At 36.9% G+C, this 25,547-nt stretch overlaps 1 protein-coding gene across 1 annotated transcript in view; it reads left to right on the forward strand.

The window, feature by feature from the left end:
• Positions 1-25,547, forward strand: part of LOC137468721 (uncharacterized) — a 296,780-nt gene that overhangs the window by 17,477 nt on the left and 253,756 nt on the right. The gene's annotated exons all lie outside the window — the stretch shown is intronic.

The following is a 25,547-nucleotide window of genomic DNA, read 5'->3' on the forward strand; positions in this document are numbered from 1 at the left end:
GTATGTTGCAGCAAAGCAAAATATAGAATTTTTGCTGAGAATGTGCTTAATCTGCACAGAAAAGATTAGATCTCAGGTTGAAAAAACCTCGTATCTAGCCAGCTTTTCATATTAGGAAATAGGTTTGGTGTGGGGAGTTTGGGTGTTTTGGTTTTTTAAAAAATAATAAACGTGCACATTTTCTTGAGATGTGTTCAATTATAAGTGGAAAACATTTGGGCGAGCCAACATTGTGTTGAGTATTTGGATTTAGTTCTTTGTGGGTAAAGTAATTTGTTGTGCGAGCAATTTAAAACCTGCCCAGTATACTGTGGAATGCAGAGATTTCAGACTGCATAATCTAATGAGGCAAGGTTTTGCTCTTCAGTATTCTAATAGCCAAAACAGAATCAGATATGAGACAAATTCAATATTGTGTTATTAAATTAAACCTATATCTGTTGCTAGTGATCTTCAAGAGGTCAAGTCTTTCACAGAGCAAAATTTTATTTAAAGAAGTAGCCCAAAATAGAATTTTTGTTACAACATGGTGACTTCCCCTCTCCTCACGCACAATAATCTACAATTTGTTTACGGCACTTCAGTTATATATTGATCCTTCTAGTCACTTGGAAAATACAGAGGATTTAAACACTAAACCATAGCTCTTTCAATGCATGATGCATTCCATCATCCCATCATCAGTATTCTGCGTGCGGCTGTCCTGATTCAGCCACTGGCTCCCCTGCTGCAGATCCTGTAATTTGAATCATGCGTAATAATATATTATCCTACTGGGGGCCTTCTTTCAGTAGGAGAGTGGTTTTATACCTTCTGCTCTAAGAGAACTGTTGGCTCCTTGCCAGCTGGTAGCCATTATTCACAGAAGCAATCAAGATAGTCTTCCTTAAGGAATAACATCTGCACAACTGCATGTGCCAGAAATATGAAGCCTCCCCTCACGTTATAAATTTGGTTTTCTTGGGAACAGGAATATTTGAGAATACTAAAGCAGAAAAGTTGGACATTTACAGGAATTCATCAAAAGTGTATTGAATGTGCCATGTGCTGAAATCCAGGTTGTGAGGACATTTGGACTGGCTAAGGGAAGCAGAGGAGAAGAAAATAGAAGCTGGTGGCTATTCTGTGATTTTTGATAATATTTAATCCAGGTCATGTTTCTGATTTAGCAGATGATTAGTGCTGTATTAAAAATCTGCCGTTTGCCTTGCTGACAAGGTAATTTTCTAACTGGGATGTGGATGGGATGCTGTCAGCTGGGACTGGAGCTGCATTTCCCAGGTTGAGAATCTAACCTGATTTGATGCATTCAACATGATGCAGTGTCAGTAGTGAATGAAAAACAGATACCAAAAGGGACCAAGTGTGTAGAAAATATGAAAACTTCATAACAAAGTAGGAAATCTCAGAAATGCAAAATCTGAAAACATGAATTGTGTTCATACAACATGAATTGTATCTGCTGGTTAAAGCTCTGTAGGGCATCAAAAGGTGAGTGGTAGCAGCTGCTTAGGGCAGAGAAAGAAACCCCAGACCTGTGCAAGTCTCTCAGCTATAGTGTGTGCACTGCTGCCATATGTAGCAGATACACCAGCACCAGGGCCTACAATTTTCTTTCGTTCACATAAATGTCACCCCTAAAACACAAATAAAATATCCTGATATCCTATTTTTACAGATACTCTTTTTGTGTAAGCATATAGAGGTGTGATGTTTTCTGTCTGGCACAAATTGTTTAACCATTCATGTTAAAGATAACAGATTTGTCATTTTTGATTTTGGGAAGAAAGAGAGGAAGTGTTGGACAAAGAAAGAAGCAAAATTTGATTTAGCATGTTTATCTCATCCTGAAGCTTACATATTTTTCATTGAACAACAGCAATACAGCTGTAGCAAATAATTCTACTCAAGATGTGTTTATTTCAGTATTGTTGAGGTGTATCTAGCAGGGGAGGATCTTCTTGTTGTCATCACCTCTTGTCTTACCTTTTGGAAGACAGAAATAAAGTCTGTAACCTGGCTGAAAATCAGAAGTGCTAATATTTGGGAACTGAAGTTCTTCTGAGATTATAGGAATGATAATTAAAATGGGCTTACCTGGTGGCTGACTTTTAAAGAATCTTCTTAGAGGGAAGACCCTCAACACCTGAATAATCTGTCTTATTTAAAATACTGTGCAAAAAGATCAGAATTTTTTTTAAAATAAACAAGGGAAGTCCACAGTAATGTAGCTTAGAAATAAGATAAAATTGCAAATAAGGCAAACAGGTTGGTGACTGCAGCTTAGTTCCTGACTCATTCCATCTAGAAGAAAGGAAGAGATCTTCCTAGGCCATTGATGTTCCATTGAAGAACATGCTCCATATAGTTATTATGATTTCAATAATAAGAATCAATAGGAAAAACGGTACAAAAATCATGATGATTTGATGAATCACAGGAAGACAAATCACCTTCATGACAGCTGAACTCTGACATGAGGAAACAGACTAAGCAGAAAATGGTATTTGCCATAGTTCACACTTCTTAAGAGTCATGTCATTCTGAAGGATGAGTCAGAAAATAACAGCCACTGAAATTATGACACATTTATTTTCTACTTCTGTGAACAAATACATTATACTTGATTCTGTTCTTCTGTGGTAGCATTTCGGTTTTCTGATAAAAGTCCTAACAAAAAGTCCATTCCATAGACTTCTCCTTTCAAAAGACTAATATTTCAATAGCTGATGTTTCCAGGTAGGACATCTACATGAAGAGGATATGGACATTTAAATTTGTTTTCTGCCATGGCTTAGTGTATAAGCAACCTAGTTTATACAAGCTATACAACTCAAGCTATACAATTTATAAGGAAAACAAAGAGACTGGGCAGCAGAGGTGACATTAAATAGTGAATTACTGCATGTTAATTTTTATGTAATATCAATTTTTTAATACACTTTATGAGAAGGTTCCTCTTGTCTCAAATAGTCAATATTTAAACAACCAGTTTCATTAAATCATTTTTTTAGAATTAAGGGTGACATTACCAGGAAAACACACTGTCATGGTTTAACCCCAGCCAGCGTCCAAGCACCACACAGGTGCTTGCTCACCCCACAAACAGTGGGATGGGGGAGAGAATCAGAAGGGTAAAAGTGAGAAAAGTTGTAGCTCAGATAAAAACAGTTATAGGTAAGAAAAGCACACACAAGTAAAACAAAACAAGGAATCATTTCACTGCTTCCCATGGGCAGGCAGGTGTTCAGCACACCCAGGAAAGCAGGGCTTGATCACGTGTCATGGTGACTTGGGAAGAAAAATGTCATCACACTGAACATCCTTCCTGCCCTCCTTCTTCTCCCAGCTTTATAGGCTGAGCATGACTCCATATGATCTGGGATATCCCTTTGGTCAGTTGGGATCAGCTCCCAACTCCTTGTGCACCCCTAGCCCACTCAGTGGTGGGGTTGTGAGAGACAGAAAAGGCACTGACTCTCTGATCACTGCTCAGTGATAACAAAAACATCCCTGAGTTATCAACACTGTTTCCATCACAAATCCAAAACACAGCCCCACACTAGCCACAATGAAATAAATTAACTCTACCCCAGCCAAACCCAGACACATTCTAAGGAATCAGTGACACTGCTACCCTTAAAAGGGCTGCACATCTGCTCTTTTTGCAAAATGCAACGTTTAATTGGCTTCAATACTCCATATAGACTAGAATACTCTGTATAGATTTATCTAAAGGTAAAGAATATTGAGCTATCTGGCTTCTTTTATACTCTACAGGAAAGGGGTAGGAAATGTAGAAAACTGTAGAAGAATGTCTGCATTGCTGAGTTTGGTCTAAAAATCTAGAAATACATACATATATATATATATATATATTTCATTTTGGCATATAAATATTCTTTGAGTACATTACTGAGATACACAATTGTCTAAGATTGTGTAGGAAAGAGCTTATTTATGGGGTACTTTAATACTGAATCAAAATATGATCTTGGGTAAACAAGGTCAGTTACTATTTTACGGTGACACTTTAGCTTTCCTCACTTTAAATTAGGCTGTGGGAAATGGAGTGTGGTGGCTCTTCTCTGTATGAGAAAAAGCCTGGAAGCAACCCGAAACTGTTTTCTGGAAGCAAGTACAGAAAGACTAGTGAATATAGATATAGGAGTCATCAGTTGTTCAAGGACAGTCCTACAATATTTTAAGGGCTGGTACCAGAAAAGGGGCTCTTTCTTCACCTAAGTGCTGCCCTGAAATGTCTTTATTTTCCTGGTAGCTATTGGGAGTGGAGCTGAGCAGTGCCTGCTGCACTACATCACCCTGAAGGCCCTCAGACAGGGGCTTTGGTGTGCAAGGCAGCAAACTGCTGACTTCTGGGGGTGTGTTTTCATTTCTTCATGTGGTTGTTTTCATTTTTCATGTTACATGTCAGTGCTGTATTGCTCTTAGTGGAAATCTTGTCATCTAGGCATGTTTTATTAATGCACCTAGTTTTTCATTTTATTCCTGCATTTAAGTGAAAGGAGAAAACATTTTGTTATAAGAAAATCCTTAATGTCATAAATATAAGGCAACTGTTTTCACCAAAGGAGTTTGAGCTCTGTGTCACTATCCAGCAATTATAAAATTAAGCACTAAGAATTTGTTATGAAAACTATCACTTAATGTTTTTGGAAACTTTAGAAATATTAAAAAAGTCACACTGAGTGAAAATCATAGAAGAGTACCATGATTTATAACAGCTTATGTTTGTGACCTCATTTGAGTTCATGGAACAATGAAAGCTGTCTCTGAAGGGCAAAAGTAGAGAAAAATCTTTGCCAAATTCATAGGTTAGATAGCTGGATCAAGGAGGGTTGGACTTCTTTTAACATGAATAAACAAATCCAAAAGGTCTAGTGGGTCAGACATTTAAAAAAAACCCTTAGGCTGGCAAGAAAATGATTTAAAAATATTCAGGTACTCTCAGGCAATGTATAACCATAGAAAGGGGTAGAAGCAGACCAAAACATCATGGAAAGAAAGGTACAGTTCTGATTAACCATCAGCTGCAACATGAACCAAGTTACCTTTGTAGTGGAAGCAGACTTACTTTGTTAACAAGGTATGAGCTAACTCACCTTTGCAGCCAGCTAATTAGCAGCGATCCTTCAAGTAGCTGAAAAAAATTCAATTTCACCAGATGGCTCTGCATTGTGCAGTATGTATCCAAAGTGGCTAAAGAGAGGGTCACAAAAGCCAAAATTATCTTGAAAGTCAAAAACTAACCCTCATTCTTGCAACTGCAATCTAGCATCAAAGTGGTTGGAATGAGAAGGATTTTTCTTCACAAAGGCTACATTTTATAAATATTTAATAAATATTTTATATGACATGCACAGACTTTCTATTCTGGCTGGCAGTGTCCCAGTTCTGGTGGAGTATACATTTTGTGCAGAATTTTACTTGGAAGAAAGAAGTGGAGGACATGAACTTTGAGGGCAGAAAGCTGGCACTGAACCACTAGGGAACTTAACTGTGCTGCAAGAAGCTATGAGTGCCATGTCATTGTTTTGAAATCTATTGCTAAACACATCGAAAGCTGTTTTTACACTAGTTGAATTCTTGATGTTGAATGTTTTCATAGCTGGAAATAAATGTAAGTATTTATGGAGATAGAAAAATGCCCTGATCACAACCTGCTCAGTATCTCAGAGGTGTAATCAAGTCTTCTTGTTCACAGCAAAGATAAATTGATATTTTTGTCTTTAGATCTGTTCTTCTCTTAGTAGTTTGGAGGACTCTGAGAGGAGCAAGAAGCTTTGGGCTGAGGTAGCAACATGAGGATGACTGATCTCTAATATGGGGTTGTAGCAAGGAGGCCAGGCTTGCCTGCTCTTGTTATTAGCTGCTTGATCCTTGGGATTTAATTTTGCCCAGCCACTAAAAAATCTAAGGCATTATTCTTTTATATACATCAAAAAGGAGATACAGATTATGGGGCTGCGAAGAGAGGCCACGTAGCAATAAGAAACATATTTAAAACATTTTGGGCTTTCCAGGGAAGGTGGAGTGGTGTTTGGTTCTACTAGTGTTGGTATGAATTGGGCTTGTGTTCTCCTTTATGATCCATGCTCAAAACAAGGAACAGGAGATATATTATTACATATGCACAAAAAGTGTGTATGTGTACAATGTAAAATTTCACCTTAGGACACTCTTGACTACAAAAATGATCTTTGTTCCAAAAATTGCCTTTCTTCAAGGAGTGTTCAGTCAAATTCATGGATCAAAAAAAAAATGTGAAGAACTGTTAAACACATTGGTATTAACTCTAACTCAGGAAATCCCTGACATGTGAATTGCTGCAGACTAGAAAGTTATAGCAGGGAAGTATCTCTGTGTTTGTATGTCCTTACTTTTTTCTCTTAGGCATCCATTTAAATTTTCCTTAGTACCATCTTCAGGAATCAATTGACTTCAGCTATAATAAATAAAATACAGTTGAACACATGGTATATGCACAAAACCAAAATCACCTAGCCACTAAATTGTTCTTTTAAGAGAATTTGATGGTGCATAAAATAAAGTGGAGTCACTGTTGTCAACTTAAACAAGACATTTTGGTTTCTTGAATGTTCAGAGGTGTTTACAATTTATTGGCAAAGTTGAAATATTTCTGCATTTTTAAGGCCTTTTGGAATGTCCCATTCAGCATCAATTTTTTTAATTTGCCATACTTTGACCATCTTGGTAATAAAAGGAAATCCAAAATGGTAAAACAGCTTGCTATGTAAAAATTTCTTATGTTGAGAATTTTCAGCAGGCTGCTGTATTAGATTGTAAGACTGTATTTCCCTTTCATATTAACTGAGAGATGCTGACTTTTCCTAAAGCCTGCCCATCAAATACCTATGAAACAACCACTGTGTGTGTGAAATAGCTTCTTCTTAGATTCCCATTAATTTCTCCCAGGAAATTTATATTCTATGGCTGTTTCCTGTAGATTACTTCAATTAGTGTAAGACTTTTAGTGAGAGGCAGTTATAATGCTTTGGATCTTTAAGTTATTAACATATCATTCATAGTAATACATGCAAAATCGTGACAATGATGTAGATTTACTGTCCAGGCAGAATGGTCTAAGTACATATTTTTAGTAAAAGCTCTCATTGTTAAACCAGCTGCTTTAATTGGTCTACAAAACTGAAATTATTTCCCTTTGTTTCTTGTCCTGCAAAATATGGGCGTAGAATTAAGACTATGATAACGATGATTGCCATGCTGAAAAAAAATATTTACATTGCAAACAACACCCAAACACTACTTAAAGCTGAAAACAAGAATATGAGGAATGACAATCTGTTGGTGTTTTGTAACAAATTGTATTTCCACTTAAGTCACTAAAAACCAACAAAATGCTAAGTATAGTCACCACAATTTTTAGAAAGTTACAATGATCAGAGAGATCTGGAAAATTCAGAGGTTTAATGCTTCTGTGTAAGATGTTTTTAAACACTCAACATTATGACATTGTAAAAAATTATAATAATTGCACTTGCAAATTGTTTTATTAATTCTTTTTGAAGACAGTCTGGTTCTCCTTCTAATCCAAATTTGGAAACCAACACCAACATGAATGTTGATGTGAACGTTATGTTGATGGAGTTACATAATTTGAGTATGCATATTTGTTTTCTGGCATGTATGTGAAACTATATTTGTCTCTTTTCTAAAAGATTTGACTTAACTGACTACGTAAAGTCCTGCCCCACAGCTGCATTTTCCTGTGCCATTCTGATACATATCCGAGACAGTCTTGGGATTTTATTGCATTAGCAGTCATTTTCCCTGTAGGGGACAATGATAATCACCTGTCCCTTACTGTGTAGCAGATGTGAGATATTTGAGGCAAAACTTGCCTTGCTGTGCTGTGTGCTTGTTCAGAGCCCAGGACAGGGGCCAGGGGAGCATCCAGGGGATCACACCCTGCAAGTCACACCTGCAGTGGTGTCAAGGGAAATGGCACAGTAGCTGGAGAAATGTGGTAAAGAAGGTTATTTCCAAAACTCTGCCTACTTTCTTTGCTGCTTCTGGTAGACAGTATTTTGGAAACATGGCTATTACAGGGAGTGGAGACAGCCTGGAATTCCAGCCCAAACAAGAACTGAGCAGTCACTCCGATCCCTGTTCCTTGTCTAAAGTCAGAGGTCTTCAGCTGCACACATGAGCACGTGCTGGGAGCCTTGGGTTTGTGAGACATTGTGTCACTAGAGTTCTATGTATGTGTCACATTGTGTCACTACAGTTCTATGTGTGGCCTAAATGACAAAATTTCCTTCCTTAATTACCTTCTCGGTCTCCTTTAACATTGTTTCTTTTACGCCAGTGTCTGTGGATGCAGATATATGTCCTCACTAAAATGTGTCTCTAAGAGAGAGCTGGGTACAAACTCTGTGCACCTCACAACCGGCTGCCTCATACCCCTAGTGGTTAGGCTCTCATACCTAGCAGATACATTATTCCTTTTCTCTCATTTCCTTTAATACTTCCTGTTACCTGTAGTGCTTGTTATTAATGTGACTTGTTAATATTTTTCAAAGACTTCTTTGTAACTTTCAACTCCTCATGCCTTCCTACCAATGCAGTTATTATTTGAATCTTGATATTCATTGTAGCAATCAGAGCAATCTGCTCTGGGCAACCTGTGCCAGTGCCTCACCACCCTTACAGGAAAGAATTGCTTCCTAATATTTAGCTGAAATTTCATGTTTTTCATTTCAGACCATTCCTTCTTGTTCTATCACTGCCATTCCTGGTGAAGCCCTTCTCCACCTTTCCTGTAGGCCCCTTCAGATACTCCAGGGTTGCTATCAGGTCTCCACAGCAAACTTTGTCAGTTTCAGTTCATAAATCCCACTTTATTTCTTTAAAATACGGACATTTGTTGTTCAACATTAGCATTGTACAAGAACATGTAGATTCTTCTCTACAATCAGGGTAACAACTTGTCCCTGTAAGTGGTGTTATTTTGCTTTATTCAAAGTCTTTTAAAAATACAGTTAATTGCACTTTTCCGAAGTACAAGGATGTAAATCAAGGATGTTTGACTCACAGTGCTGAAGGATATAGAAAGAATCACCTGTAATCAGAGATCTGTCTGTTTATCTGGACTCTTATATTCTATATTATGATCTATGATAGTCAAATGCACTCTGAAAAAGTGGTACAAAGAAATAGAGAGGATTACTTTGAAGAATTCAACTAGTCATAAATAAACAACACATCCTTTACCACATTTGGATAAGGAAGGAATGGAAAATACAGAACTGATTTTTAAGGAATTACCTCTTGAGATACATACATTTATCACCTCTTCTCCAACTTTTATGTTCAGCTAGTGAACTAGACAATTTGCTCTCCCTCTTCTTTGTACTCAGCATATTTTGAACTTCGATAATAGCAAGTTTGTTTCCCACTGTACTTAAAACAATTCAGTCCATTGGTTCTGTCCACCCTGTTGGTGGATCATTTCAGCAAGTCTCTCAGTGTGCATTTTCATTTGATTATGCCATTTCCATCCAGTTTAAGGGAATTAGATGGATTCTCAAGGGAGCTCAAGTAACTTTTCAGATTGGTTTTGTTGAGGTAATTCACTCATTGGTGAAAAAATGGAACACCAACCAGGAAATATAGGAGCATACTCAGATTCCGTTTTCACTGGGATAATCCTTGAAAATAAAGCCTTGTATGATGTAAATTCGTGCAGAATCATAGAGCTAAGTGCATCTGGTAAGCAATAGGCAGCAAGTCAGCTCAGGAAAAAGTTCACTTACTGCAGGCAAAGGTCCAGTGAATTGCTTAATGTAAGTAGTCTCCAAAGAAATGTTTGAAAGAAAAAGCTGTTTATGTCACAAGTCAGTTTGAAAAGGGTTGGTGGGTTTTTTTCATCTCTGATAACCTGATAATCTGAAGCATCAGCAACCTCTTTCCATATGAAAATCTCAGTGTTACAAGTTTTCTCCAGTACCTGTGTTAACTTTTGTTGAGCTAGTTCTACATTTTAAACTTGCAAGAATTCACACTCCTTTCTTGTTTCCCAGACAGAAACATGCCTCCAGCTTCTATAGTTTATCTCCCCTTTGTAGCTGCAATATTCCTTGCTCCATAGATAACCTTAATGTTTATTTTTTTCAACTAAACCCTGATAGGCAGCTTAAGCTATGGTTTATCCTGTGTATTTTTGGCCAGATGCTAGAAATCCTGATGAAATACCACATCTAGAATATTTGAAAAATAATGAATAAACATGCAATTCTAGTGGTGTGCTTTCCCATTGTATGTGGATAAAACACTTTAAAAGACCTAGAGGATTTCAACTGGTTACACAGACCACACTTGCATGATAAAAAATAAGCTTTGTGTTTACCATTATTGAAAGAATTAACATATATTTGGTATTCACTAATATCCATTCTAACTCCTGTTTGTCTGAATAATGAGTCAGTTGCATCACTTCTGTGTAAATTTGGGGCTCTTGGGACCTTGGAAAATTAAGCATTCTTTAAAGGAATTATCATAGAATCACAGAATGGTTTGGTTTGGAAGAGACCTTAAAAATCATCTCATTCCAGCCCCCTGCCATGGGCAGGAACACCTTCTACTAGACCAGGCTGCTCAGAGCCCAATCCAACCTAGCCTTGAACACTTCCAGGGATTACCTCAGTTTTGTTGTAAACTCTCTTGTTGTCAACCCTCTGCTTCACAGTGGTGTTTGAAAAGGTAGTTCCATTCATGTGGTAGCCTCAAATGTATTCAGTGACTGTTTATTACAGCAAGACACACAACAGATCTCTGTTAGGAGGGAGGAACCAGTGCATTTTGCTAAATTAGCTATTGGATTTGCCTGGTCCAATGAGACAGGAAGCTTCAGTATCACTTGTGAGAATGCTGGGAAGTGCTATTTAGAAAAACAAGCTCATTTTCTCAGCTGTTGCATGGCTGTATGTAATCTTTATAGCACCACCTAAATGCATTAATGACCTTCACAGATGAGTTTATTTCTTTGCTTTTATTACAAAGATAATGCAACCTGTTAACTGTTCCCTGGTGAGCTGCTCTATTCAATGATGAGTTTTGGAGAAAACATCAGGTATTGCTATCTTCTATTAGAGGGAGATTGCTATTTTTGCTTGTGCCTCTAGTTTTTCTTGTTTGTCTCTTTATTTATTTTGTGTTTTTATTGTTATTTTATAGCTGTTATAAACAATTTGTGGATAAGGGCCAGCCTTTAACAGTGCTAGAACTATATCTTTATGTAGATTTTTATGGTCATGTATAAAAATACATTGTGTCTAGCTTTTGCATTAAAAGTTACAGTATATTGAGAAAGGATACTTGAAATAATATTTTTGTGTGCATGTTTTTATAATATTTATGCTCTTTAATAGTATTTAAGGAAAGTACAAGTGAAGGAATATCTGATATTGAAGACAGCAAATTTGCTAATTCTGTTTGGCAATGCAGGATGAATGTATGTTGTCAGGGGAATCACAGTCAATAGTTCTGTGATTTGTTGGTTTGGTTTTATATTTAGTGAAGATAGACTAGGAATAAACAGTTTAAACTTGACTTGTGCCAAGAGACCAGGTACAAGTAGAAAGTCAGTGAACACCTGCATTGGTTTTGTACAAAAACCCAATCAGACTCATGTTTGCCATGCACACTCTGTATGAATTTTATGTAATGCTAACAACTTCTTAGTTCTCATTTGCTCAGTAGTACAACGCACTGTCTTGATCTGTTTTTGGTGAACATAGTGCTTGAAACCTTTCACACAAGCATTTTCCTGGGCTACGTTTGCCTAGAAAAGAAAGAATCCTAGAAGTTCTTAGGAACATTTGAAAAACCTTCCAGTCTGAGAGAAAACACTGTATTTATAGACAACTTACTGAAAAACCTAAAAAATCCCAAACAATGATGACCAACAAAAAGTAGTTGAAAAAATTCTTGGGGAAAATAAGGGAAAAAAAAAAAGCCACGGCAATGCCTGTGTGTGTGACTTGCTCAGCTTTTCCCTCTCAAAAAGAAACAATCAAAAATTCTATGCAAAATGTTCTTAAACTTTTAAGGAAAAATTTTGGCCCAAATTAAAATATTTGGGCATTTTTATAAATTTCAGATAGCAAAGTAAAGAGAACCTCTACTAGAGACACATTTTAATTAATTAACTGACATGTTTCTTCTTTCAGCTTTTTTATTGAATCAGAAGTTGAATGTATTTTGTTCAGTTCTGTTCTGTGGAGGCTAAAATGTGGAGGGAATTCTAGCACCTATCAGAAACATTTCTGTAAGATAATATAGGAGATTTACCACCATATATTTTTATGGCTAGTAATTCAGTGATGAAAAGCATATATTCCTTCAGAAAGAGTGGAAAATCTTTCTCTTATGGCACTGTGCAGCATTTCAGATGAAGCACAAATAATTGTGATGGGTAAATGAACGCAGAAAGATTGGGAAAAGTGGCTGAGCTTATGTAATCCTTTGTATAGTCCCAGACAGTGTAAGTGTGGCTGCCTCTCTAATGTTTTTGGGGAGTGGTTGTCAAGTTTTAATGCTCTTAGGAAGATGGACCAAGGAATAGCAGAACTCCTGTGCAGGAGGCAGTTTCATTTGTGTAGAGTAACCCACTGTAACAAAAAAAAGTTGGACTCTAAGGCCTCTTCTATACACAGATCTGTCACAGGTAGACTTGTGGATTAAAGTTAAGGATTTCTGCATGTGGAAGTAGTGTTATTTTATGTAAGAACTTTGACTTCTGGCTTCTTTGTTCTTTCCATTCTACTGAGAAATCCCAGTGTTCACCCTTACATTGAATACCTTTTGGAAAGTTCAACATAACTATAAAGCAGCTTCTGGCTAGTGAAAACAAGTTGTAGTTGCCATATAAGAGAGTGAAATGCATTGAGGTCAAAAGGCAAACTCAACTTCCTGCAGCAAAGCTTTTTTCATCTGATAGCTGTTCAGGCTATGAGCACAGCTTTCCCTTGAAGTGAATGTTGAAGCAAGAGATGTCTTCTAGCCAAAAAATCTCCACAGAACCTTCAGCAATATGCTTTTATTTTGTGACTTTGTTTCGTGGTTTGTTTGTATTTGAAATCTTCTGTGAATGTAGCATTTCTATGTTGTACAGCAAAAAACGGTAAATGAATGGGGAAAATTAAATTAAGAAAGGTGATTTGATAGGAAAATGATTATTGAGTAACATAGAAGGAGGGTTTGGGAAGACATAAAAAGACAAATTTCCACTAGAAAGCAGAGCTACTAGCAAAGAAATAATGTCAGAGTTGGAAGTAGTAAAATTATTAATTTACATTGTTTTGGAAGTTTTTTCCATAGATTTTATCATAAACTCTCCTAATGCACTCTGATTCTGCTGTTTTCACTATAGTCTCTGGCTCTAATTAAAGCAAGGACATTTGATTTTGGAACGTGATTGTTACCTTGGAGCTGTTCTTCTGGACTCTGTTAACAGTTTGTCAAAACCTTCTTTATGCTGCATTTTGCAAGAAATCTTGCGGGAAGCTGTTCCTTGTTATGGGTTTCTGGCATCTGTTCTTCATACTCAGGAGCAAAAAGTGCTGAGACCATGAAAGGAAGCTGGCAGTCAGGTTAGGTAGATGGGAGGGAGACACGTTTTTCTCATATAGAGAATGTCTCTCTTTTCCTCTGTGTGCTACATGCAGACATTGCTGGCAGGAAAATGGATGTTTCAGCAAAGCACCCAAGGGCTCTCTGTCTCTGGGGGCACAAAATTACCTTTTTATGTTCTACAGGTGGTTCCTCCATCAATGTCAGGCAATGTAGTTTAGTGAGCAAATCTGGTAACTTTGAGCTGTCTGTGCACTACTACTACTACTACATTGACTCAAAAATACTCATATTTCACAAAATGCTAGAGTAAAGCTAATTGTTATTTTAAAGGCTAATTTGCAGAGATTTTTGTTCTATTATAGAGGATCATGCCTTGGGGAAGACTTCTCTTTCTCCTTTCATATTTTGCTCTTGTTAAGAAGAGAGGAAGAGGCAGGGAGATGAAGTGGTGGCTTCAGACCAAAAATGCTATTAGCTTATCCTTCCTTTTCAAGAGAAATGAGTGTATAAGTACTATTTATTTTCCAAAGTAGAAATCAGAGAATTATTTTTTTTTTGTGTGTGTGAATCCAACCACTATAGACTGTGGCTTTCTTGGCTGGGTCCAAAGTTGAGTTTAATTGCTATTACGTTTTTTAAATTACTGATTTCACTTTTATTTGTTGAAGTCACAGCTTTTTGTATTTATCAAAGAAAGGCTGCATGATCATAGCAGACATAAGAGATTAAACCCCTAGTCTCAATTCAGTGAAACAATGCACATAATGTTAACAGTCATTAAAACTGTTTCTTTTCTCCTCTTTCATTTGCTGTACCTAATTAATTATAATGTGCAGGCAATAAAAATCTCCAGCTTTTATTATTAAGCTTTCTAAGATAGAGTCTTACTCTACCACTTTGAACAGTCCCTTTATACAAGTAATTGTACTCTTGCAATGATTGGGATTACTTACATGGCAAGAAAGGACTCAGGCAAGGAGGGTTTTTCATTCCAGACTTGAATAATGAGATGAGATGCTCTGAAAATATTTAAGTAGGTGGGTAGTGTGGCAGTTTTTACAGATGTGTCATGCAGAAGAGTCATGCACTCATTATTTGAAAAGCAAAAGATAAGTGCCTTCACCTTGGAAGGGCAACGCGATCCCCATTCCTGAATGCTTCCAGCATTGGTCTCACTCTGTTCTGAAGTGGGAATCCAGCTGATGATCACTGAAATCAAATATCTGGCTTTCTCTTCCCATTCATAGCAAATAGAATACTTTATGGAAAATCTCTTAGGGCAGTTGTATTCATCTGTTACCTTTTTGGAAAGTGGAGCATTCTCCATCTTCCATCCTTTCTCATGTGTGCCCATATGCAGACATATCATTTCACTGACTCCACCTGCCTCCTGCTTCCCTTATCCATTCAAGTGTAGTTGACTGCTGGAAAACCCTCACTGCTAATGGTGGCCATTGAGAAGTGTGATGGACTGATAATTAGAGTTGTGTGGACAATATTCCCTTTTAAATCTAAGGCAGGTTTCCTCAAAATCTAGCCATCTTCTGCTGAGCTTGGTAGTTTTGAAAGACTTTGATTTAAGCTCTGGCAGAGGTGGCTGAGTGTTTTCAGTTTGCTTTGGTTTCTTTGAGTGCCTTTGGCAGAATTCTTGGTTTCTTGGATTTTTCACAGCACCATATTTCTAAAAACACCATAGTAGCTCTTGAATTATGTGCTGAGATTATTGTCCTTTCTAGCTCTGAATTTAATTTGCAAAGTGATAAAAATAATAAAAATACAGACCTTTATTGTTAAAACTTGTTAGTAATGTAGAAATCTCTCCCAGAGCTGTGGCATTTTTGGTTCAATCTATGGAGTTAATATTGCTGGTTTTGCCAGGTATCCTTATGGGCAAAGAAATCCAACTTTATGTGCAAATCTGGTGATAGAATGACTTAAACACATGCTGGAAAGTGCTGTCACTTGTATGCCTGGAGGTATTCCCCTCAAGGTTCAGACTGCCCTATAGCTATCCTTGTTATTATATACCCTACTCCTCTTAGGATTCTCATTTTTTCTGGAGGTTCAAAATCAGGCTAATTCATAGACTTTCTGTTTATGCATGATCATGAAGTTTTGCAAATAAAATGCCGCAAAGTGTGGTTGGTCCTCAGAAAAGCACTGCATTTATGAAAAACTGTTTAAACATGACTTTAATTATACATGCAGCTAATAGGCACTGGAAGAACTGGCATCAAGTTCCTGACTGAATTTGAAATGGCTTCTTCTATAGTCTCCTAAAGAATAAGTAAGTAAAATGGATTTAAAACGGCATTAGGGCTTACAGTTCCTAGCAGTCTCTATTTTAAAAGAAATGGGCCTATTGTATGTTTTTTCTTGGAAGCCATAAACAGAATATAGCAACTATGTTGTTAACACATCCAAAGCTGTTATTATATTAAAAAAAAATGAGTAAACAAAAGAATGGCCACATACAGTTTATTTTTTACAAGGGTGTGTGATCCACTAAGAAGTAATAATATGCAAAATAAAAAAAATCTTTTAATAGTCAGCTTGGGTCTAGTAGATGTGCTGGCACATATTAATCTTTCTGCCTAAGAGGTTGTTAGTAAGAGAAATTAAGGTCTACTACTTTGATTTTTTCTCAGCGTTATTTAAGGGTTTGTAGGTAGGAATGTGTGCATTTATCACATGGTTACATGACAGCTCCCTTTTAAATACTCAAACCATTTCAACAAACTGAATCTTTACATTCTAAAGCTTTCCTTAATTGCAATGACTGGGCTTCTTCCCAAACTTTCAGGTCAGGAGCCACGAGCCTTTTACCTTTTAGAGACTCTGGAGCCTCTGTCTGTGTGCTACTCCAGAACCAAGGTACCTTCCCTTCCCAATGACTTGGGTAACCCTTTTCTGGGCTTACAGTAGGGCAGTCTTAGTTTGGACTACCACATGTGACTGAACCATAAACTAACAGGCATTCAATCTTTGTTCCAAACAAAAACTCACTTTTATTTCAAACAGTGTAAGAGATAAATCAGTGTATTTCCACACCTTGTTCCATCACACCTCTCAGTGAAAAAGCCAGAACTGATTAAGGCACCAAGAAATCTTCCTTTCTCTTTATCAATGTCTTCTAGAATGTGATTTCTCCAGCCATGTTTCTCTTTCTCTCCTTTGAAGGAAAAGGAAACCACCACCTCACTTTATAAATTCTAGTTATTTTTTGTTAGATGACATTCTGTCTGGTCTTATCAGATGATTAAAAAAGTAGCTAAGTATCTAAAGTATGGCTAGCTACCATTCTAGTGCAACAAAAATCACAAAGATGCTATTACTCCTTTTATCCCAAAGGATGTTCAATAAATTATTCACAGAAGCTTTTGTCCAAACAGTATTCATGAAGATTTACTTTTGCCTCTCTGCCAACCCTATCCTATTTATCCCACAGATGAAAATTTTCTCTTGTTTTGATAGAGTGTTCACAAAGACAACACAGAAGACAAATGTGTTTCATTCTAACAGGAGTTCTCAGGGGCAGGTACACAGAACTGATGTTGTCAGAGAAGTCAAGCTGTCCTTAAGGACACCTGTAGAAATATGCAGGAATAGTTCAGTGGCCTGTGTGGATGAAAAAGAAGCTCCTGGACAAACTTAAACACAAAAAGGAAGTCTGCAGGGGGTCTGCAAAGAGAGGTAGCCTGGGAGAAATACAGGGAAATTTTCTGAGCCACCAGGGGTCAGGTTAGGAAAGCTAAAGCCTTGATAGAGTTAAATCTGGTCAGGGACATCAAGGGCAAGAAGAAAAGCTTGTAAACTCTTACAGACTGCTCTAGTTATTGGTCCAAAGGTTTAAGCTGTGACAAGCTTCATTAGTGTTTGGATTTGTTTCTTTACCACTGCATTTGCAGCTCATCTTAACACTGGTGTCTTACCACAGTGAAGCTGCACTGGTGTAAACACATACCCAGACTCTGAGGACGCACCCAGACACACAGCAGTGGTGGGAGATTCTCTCATGAAAGTGCAGACTATGGAGCAGAGGCCACATCTAATGAACAAAGAGCAACCTCTCCTCCTCTTAGATCAGGGGCTAGGCAAGATGCAGTCTTGTAGCTTCAGCTTTTTTTGCTACACTTTAATCAGATTTTACCAACCTTATCTCTTATGGCATTGCAGGAACTATTCAAATAATTTGCATAAAATATATCAACCAAACTGTGTTTTGAAATAACAAATTACATGGCTCAAATTAAAGGAATGAGTACAGAATAGGGCTGGCTGCCAATGAGTGTCCTTTGTCTTCTACATCTCATTTTGAGATACAAATTGGAGTGGTTTTGTGGCAGTCCAGCCTTCCAACACATACACCTCAACAGGTCACTTTCCTGACTAAACTTCATATCCTCAAGAGGAAGGCTACAGCGCTAGCCACCTCTCAGACTGAATATTTCATATACTGATAGTAGAAGACATAACTATTAAATCTCTTCTGTAGTGATCATCAATCTGTCCTGGATTACTCTTGAATTAGAACAATTACCTTTTTTATGTATTACTCCTATTGAGACAAGAACTCAAAGAATAATGCCCAATAAAATCAGAAAGCTCCCAACACAATAAATCTACCCTTGAGATTATTTTTGGTTTTATTATCAAGTTGCTTGGGTTTCAAGGCATGACTGCAGTCACAGTGCCAGCTAGAAAAGTGAAGACTATCTTGGTCTGTCCTAGACAGTTATATTTGTGTGATAGTGTGTGTGTTGTTGGTTGGGTAAACCATATATATGAACCATATAAGCCATAAATACTAAAGTCCATATATATAGGGCTTTAGTATTTTTATAAATTAATTTTTGCATAATTTCATCATGTCTGTGCTCGTCAAACTAAGGAGTAGCTTTCCCAGTAGACCCAGAGCTGAGGATGCTTGTGATTTCCATACTGGCCGCGAACCATGATAGCGCTGCTGTTCTTCTGCTTCTATGTTTGTATTTATGCACTTGTTTTTGGCAGATCTTGAGCTTTGACAGCATTTGCTCCACCACTTTTCATTTGGATTTGCCTGCCACTTTGTTTTTATTTCAATACTGGTTTCTACTTCACTCAGCAACTATGCATGTGCCCTTCCCAAATTAATGGGTTGGAAAGGGCTTTCTATCAATGATTTATTTTCCAATTGCAACAATCCTGAAATCTGGAGGGGTGAAATTGCATTTTCACATAGTCTAGAAAGTTGCTAAAGAGACTGAAAAACTTTGCTCAGCATTCTCTTTTAAGCATATTTCTATGTGATTGCTTCAGTCTTCCCCTGCTCACTGTGATAAGTTGCTTAACTCCATGTTGCTTATTGAGCATTCTGCCACTTGTAACTTCTAGTTCTAAACACTATAAATACAAATTTAATGCTCTTGAAAATAGCTGCTTTTGCTTGTGCCTACACATGATGCTGCGAGTAACAAGTTATTTGTATTCTAAACTTCACAAGTAAAATTTTTACCTCATCTAAATAATTCATGCTTGAATACCAATAATTCAACATTCAGTAAAAATAGCAACAGCTACCAGTTGTGTCATTGCTGATTCATGTGTCTTTCTTTTGGTTTCCTTTCCTATATATCATCTATATAGTATTCCCTACAAAGTTGATGAAGGCCAGCATTTTATTTCTTGTTTCTGTGCCCACAAGTGAGCTTGCAGTGTGTCAGACAATTTTCTTCATGCTAAGGTAGTCTGAAGCAGTGAATTAAAGCAAGTAATTCTGTTTGGTTTTAGAATAAAAAGTCAAATTGTGTATGTGTACAAAGAAAGCAAGATCACTTCTAAATAAACAGAATATTTCCTTTCCAATATTTCCAAACAGAAATGATCCTGCAAGTGTACAATAGAGGATATCAGCTTACTTAGGGCTTCTAAAGACAGTGGTGCCTCTCAGTCCTGCTGGATTGGCTGGGTCCTGGTTTCAGATATCTGTGAACCACAGTTAAACTGAACAGCTTTGGGACTCCACTACTGTTTTGTTTAAACCCCTGAAAGCACACAACACATTTCTGCTATCTGCTGGCAGGGAGGTGATTTTCAACTTTTCTACTTCATGTCCATATTAATAAAAGGAATAAGATTGGGTTGTTATTTTTAGTTCAGGCATGCAATTGTCTGTGCTGTTTAATTGTTTGTGTGCTCCCTGACACAGTTTTGACCTGTGGCTCAATCTGTCCTAAGCAATAGCACAAGCCAAGTAATATCATATGGCAGTATGGATATGCATCCTATTATTAGTGACCAGAACTAACTGTACAGTTGTGAGTGTTGCCATTCTGTTCTCTGGAGCTCAGGCTTTCCCATTAAGACAATGCAATGTTTCCTTTGGTCTTTCAGTACCCCTCTCACAGAGCTAACAAGCTGGGCTGTCAGGGTAAAGGCTGGACTTGAGCTGTCTTCCAGGCTTCTTGATCCACAGCACAGAGCCTCAAACCCAAGGAGGTTGTTTGCATAGGAGCCTTCCAGGGAGTTAGAAATCACCTTGCACTTCCTTAGAAGTCTGCTTAAATTCATGGTGTTTTGGTGAGATTTTTTAAAAATTTTTTTGTTTGTTTTTATTTAAACTACTTTGCTTTCATTTTTTTTAAGGAATTTCTCTTTCCTTTTGCAATTCCAAACAGCAACATTACTCATCTCATGACAGTCCTGCTGAGAGTGAGATGTTGAAGTATTCTCTTCAGGTTATTGATTTTTGAATAGAGAGCGCCAGCAAGCAAAGCAACTTCACAGAAATAGAATTTTCATGCTGTAGATCAAGACCACCAGCTATCTTACCTAAACATGGGAAAGTCTATTTGCTGCTAGAAAATAATTTCTGCATTTTCTAGACAACATCATATGAGTGAGAAAAGGCAATAGAACAAATTAGGCCTTGCTCTACATTATGGAGATAAACCCATCTCCTGCACTGAATCCCAGTTTATTTAGGCTCTCCCAAGAGTATTGCCATAGCACTGTATTTGGTATTGTAACTGAACTGAATATTTTTTTCTGAAAGGACAAAAGACCTGAGTCAGTCTGTTTTCTGGAAAAAGTATATTAATTTTACAGCCAAGTATCTCAGTGGGCAAAAAGAAAAACATCCACCCCTCTTCTATGATCAGCTCCACAAGAGGAAAGGATAAGAAATATCAGCATATACTAAAAATAATTTTAAAAAAGAAGAGCAAACAAAACTCTCAAATCCACAAAGCATTTCAAACATCAAAGTTTAAAGTTAATCACAGCTTAAATAAATGTTAGACTCTCAGAGATGCTGACCACCCACAGCTCCAAAAATTATTAATCAGCATTTGATTAAAAAATGAGGCAGTTTCCACATTGTTTCAAAGTTTAAGCAGTTTTGAATGTGTTATGAGAAACTTTAATCAAGTTCCCAGAATTTTATGTTTCCATAATATGATAAGAATGCATACCTAGATGTTGATTATATGCAGTAACCTGTTTAAAAGTCACCTGTACAATACCTTATGCAAGAATGTTATACCATTAATGTTTTAAGTTCCAGACACTTCACAAATAAAGGCTGAACATCGTGAACATGCAGTAAACAAAGTCCTTTGCTTTGGAACTATACCATAGATATGTAAGTAATGCTAAACTTAATGTGTCAAGAAAATTTTCTTCTCTTTTTCTCAACATGGATGCCAACCTGCCAAGGTTTAACCATGGCAAATGTTATTCTCACAGCTGCCTATGTAACAAAATTGTAAATTTGTATATAATGTGTAATCGTATAAAATTAGGACCTCTTATGCACCATTTAAACTTGTGTAGTAAGAGTAAAACTAAGCCCAGGAAACCTCATGTTTATATTAGGTAACAGAATTGAAAGGAATTTGGGATTTTTGGTGCCCAAACCAAGCTGTCACAGGAAATAAGATGGCAAATTTGTTATAAATGGATCTGCATTGACTTCAATTATGTTAGAATGGGACCCATTGCATTCTTTGCTTGCTTCTTATTACAGAAGTTGTCTTCCAACTCATGTGACTATACTGACAGTGCTTTTAGCAAACCTTTGATTGAAACTTTGCACTGAAGCAGACAGTAAGTGCTCAAATTCAGGTTCCCCCCTTGAAAGGATATGCTCAGCAGACGAGCTTAGAACTTTGTTTCCATATTGCACCTACGTTCATGCAGCATTGGTTAGTTTGTACTGGGTGCACAGTCCAAGCACAAACTGTGATGATTTGTGCATGGCAGCTGGGTCTCTAAGTTCAACTGATATGTCCATATTAGGTTTACCTCTAAGCTTTCATTATACTTCTGTTTTTATCTGAAGTAACATTTTATCAGCAGTTAATTGCCTCTGATTTGGACAGCTTTCAATTACAATTTTTTTGACATTGTTCTGTTGTATTCTCCATAACTCCTTACAATTAACATAAAGAGTAATCTACAGATGCTGGCTTGGGATACACTTCTACAGTGTTTTCTAGGAGAAATGTCTCAGTCAATAACTAATGACCATGTTGGGAAGGGGAGCTATCTTGCCCTGTTCTTTTAAAAGTTTTAAAGTTCTTTTAAAAGTTTTCTATGCCTTCTAATGTTTACATATTTCTACTGGTTTCTCACGCAGTGTCATGTAAATAATGATTGTTTTACATTCTTCTTTGTGAGAAGAGAAAATTAATGAACTATTAGTTTGACCAGTGCAGTTAGAGAGGTAGCAATTTCATCCTCCAATCCACTGCCACTTTTAGAATTCTATGTATTGTGAAGTTAGAAATAAAGTTCCCTCCTTTTGCTTCCCTTTACTCTTTGAATCTTAGTGTACGTGCATAAATTATTTCATGTCGTAGTGTGACAGAGCTATTTAAATTAGATTCTCAAAGATCCAAGAAGAAATCAATTAAAACCCTTGCAGATATTTGAGGTAGACTCATGATTTCTGCCACGTTTTCTTTCCTGCTGCAGTTGCACTCCACATACCTTTGTACAAGGTTTTTTTTTCAAATCAGAGACCATCTCTTGATGTATAGAACGTTTTTTCCATAACCCCATCACTTCATTTTTTTGCCAGCAAGGGAGCATTCTGCTCTTCATTTTAACTTAGGGATACTTTTATTTTCAAAGAATGTTTTCCTCTGTTATTTTGAAGTTCTATAAAAGTTTTTCTCTAAAACAATCTAGATCTACTATAACTTTAAAGTCATCCACTTTCTGCACTTGACTTTGAAATTCAGAGTAAAACCAGTATTTTGAGCTCTGTTTATATGTAACATGACATACCAACACTGGCTCTGAGAAAATTTTAAAGGTAAACTATATAACCAATCAGAGATGGCTCTGAGCCCTTCTAAATATTGTCTTCCATTCATAGCAACCTTGTGCACTTTTGGAACTTGTCAATCTCCAGAGAAAGAAATAGATCCCACAAATTACTGTGAATTGCTTTTCCAGATCTGTTTCTACTTGAACTTGCTCACTTTATTGAACATGAACTTGTTCTTCTTGTCAATTCAATTTCTTTAGTAGTCTTCTTTTGTCTCATTTTTCTCTGGTTATATTTTAAGCATCTTGTGTGGGTAACACTTCCTGAGAGTCTTTTCCAGACTGTGGGACTTGCATTTAAAAATTAGCAACTGGATGTCTAGTTTATCCCCTTCCTTCTAGGACTTTTTTATTTTCAAATTTTCTTTCCTCTGCTCTTTTAGGGGCCAGATAAATATCTAATGTGCTGCAGAAGAGTCTGCCTTGGCTATTTCACTCTTATAACAGTTTGACTGTTTGATTCTTAAGGACTTGTCTATACATCTTTAGGTCTGTGGATAGTTGTGTAGAATTCATCCCACTTTGTAAGGAGAGGGAGTAACAGTAAAATTACCTAAAACTTCATTACATTATTTTTTATTGCAAATAACTAAAAATATGCATACCTGTTTACTTCATTTGAATTAATGTATTGCTAAAAAACCTAAATTGCATTGTGGTACAAATGCATGAATTGAACTCATAGGATTGTGAAAGGATGTTGGTCAAGTTGCAGGTTGGTACTTGTTTCATCCAATAGGTCTGAAAATTAATCAAGCCCCAGGAACTGAAAAAACCTGTTCTGTGAATTTAGAGAATATAAGAGGGACTGTCCACAAGATCATTGCAGCTGATGATGCTACCATATGCTATCATAACATCATAATGTTATCAGAGATGTATTACAACTTGAAAGGGACCTCCTGAGGTCAGTTTGCTCAAAGCAGGGTTAAATCCTATTTTTTCTTTAAATTTCAACAGAAGTTCTAGACAATAACAGAATCTTTCTATGAAAATAATTTCTAACAGATTCCAAAAGATTGCTGAAAATGTTCTGTCACAATTCAAGTTTAGAATCAAAAGTTTCAAATATGTCTCGTCTCTTTAGTAATGAAGGGATTCAAAACAATTTCATAGGTTTGTGGGGCTTCTGAACACAATCCATTATCAGAGCGGAAGCTGCCATTCATCTCCTGCTAATGGGTGCTATTAAATAAGGTCTATACTTTCAGATGTAGCTTTATTTTTATGTGCTTTATATGCTGTCAGGGAGGGAAGGATGTTGTAGAAATAGGAAAGGTGGAACAACCAATGTTGGAGTTGAGTACTTATCTACAGTTGAGTCTCAGCTCTACAAAAGCTGAGTCTTTATCTACATTGAGTAGTAATGCTTTTCTCTTCTCTAAACTCAGACTGACTCAAGAAGAATTATGGCTAAGACAAGCCTTTTACACAGACATCTGGGCATGCCTGTGTTGTGACATGTCTTTATAGATTGCTTCAAACATTAAGGGTAAAAGCATTTGGAGAACCCCTGGAACAGCTTGCCCAGAGAGGTCGTCAATGCCCCAACCCAGGAAAAATTCAAGGTCAGGTTGGGTGAGGCACTGAGCAGCCTGGTTTAGTTGAAGATGCCCCTGTTCATTGCAGGTTGGACTAAATGACCTTTAAAGTTCCCTTCCAACCCAAACCATTCTACAATTCTTTGGTTTGGTTTCAATCCAACATAGAACTTAAGTTTTTGGGGTTTTTAAGTGCTCTAGTTGTCCCGGGAGAAAATACAATTTCTAACTGCTTTGGACAAACTAGGTCTCAGAACCACTCTCCCATGTGACATTCTTGTAGGTTTAGAGCTGGTTTCATGAGACCTGGAAGAGGAGAATCATATCTGTACCCAGCAGTCCTAATAAAAAATGATTGCCTATTTCTGACTGTACATGGAATAATTTATGCCATTATGCACTTATTAATAGGTATAGGGTGTCTTATCTCCTCCTGTGCTATAGTTATCAAAATTATACAAATGTCTCTGAAAAAATCCTTTTCCACTAGTAATAATCTGAGCTTATTCTCTCACATCCTTAATTTCAGTGTAAGGAACAAAAAGTTTATTTATCTTACTTTTGGTATTCACCCACTAGTTCAATTCAAAAGGAAGATCAGCTTGAAATACCTCTTGAAGCTTTAACTCTTCAGGTTTCACTTAGTTCTTTTTACATTTAGTTTTTAATTTTACTTTTTTTTTTTGTTGTTTGTTTGTTTTATTTTACAAAGGCCATGCAGGGTGTCAAGGACAAATGTAAAAGCAATGAGATTTTAAAGATACTGTCTAGATGGAATTTAGAGCAACATATACATATTTATGTACACCCACTGTGGTTCAAGGCTAGCAGTTCTTATTCAGTTAAGCCCATTATGACTTCTGGATTTGATTCTTGAACTTTTATCTGAACTGTCTTTTCAGGCAAAAGATCTTTGATTTGTCAGGTAAAGCCAGTAGGCAGAATATAAAAATCCCCACATTCATCAAATTCATCCAGGGTTACCAGTAGTTGTGAGATTCTAAAATATCTTTTCTTTTCAGTACATGGCTTATTTTTAATTAAATTGGCAAG

Source organism: Anomalospiza imberbis, chromosome 2 (assembly GCF_031753505.1).
Source record: "Anomalospiza imberbis isolate Cuckoo-Finch-1a 21T00152 chromosome 2, ASM3175350v1, whole genome shotgun sequence".
Taxonomy (NCBI): Eukaryota; Metazoa; Chordata; class Aves; order Passeriformes; family Viduidae; genus Anomalospiza; species Anomalospiza imberbis.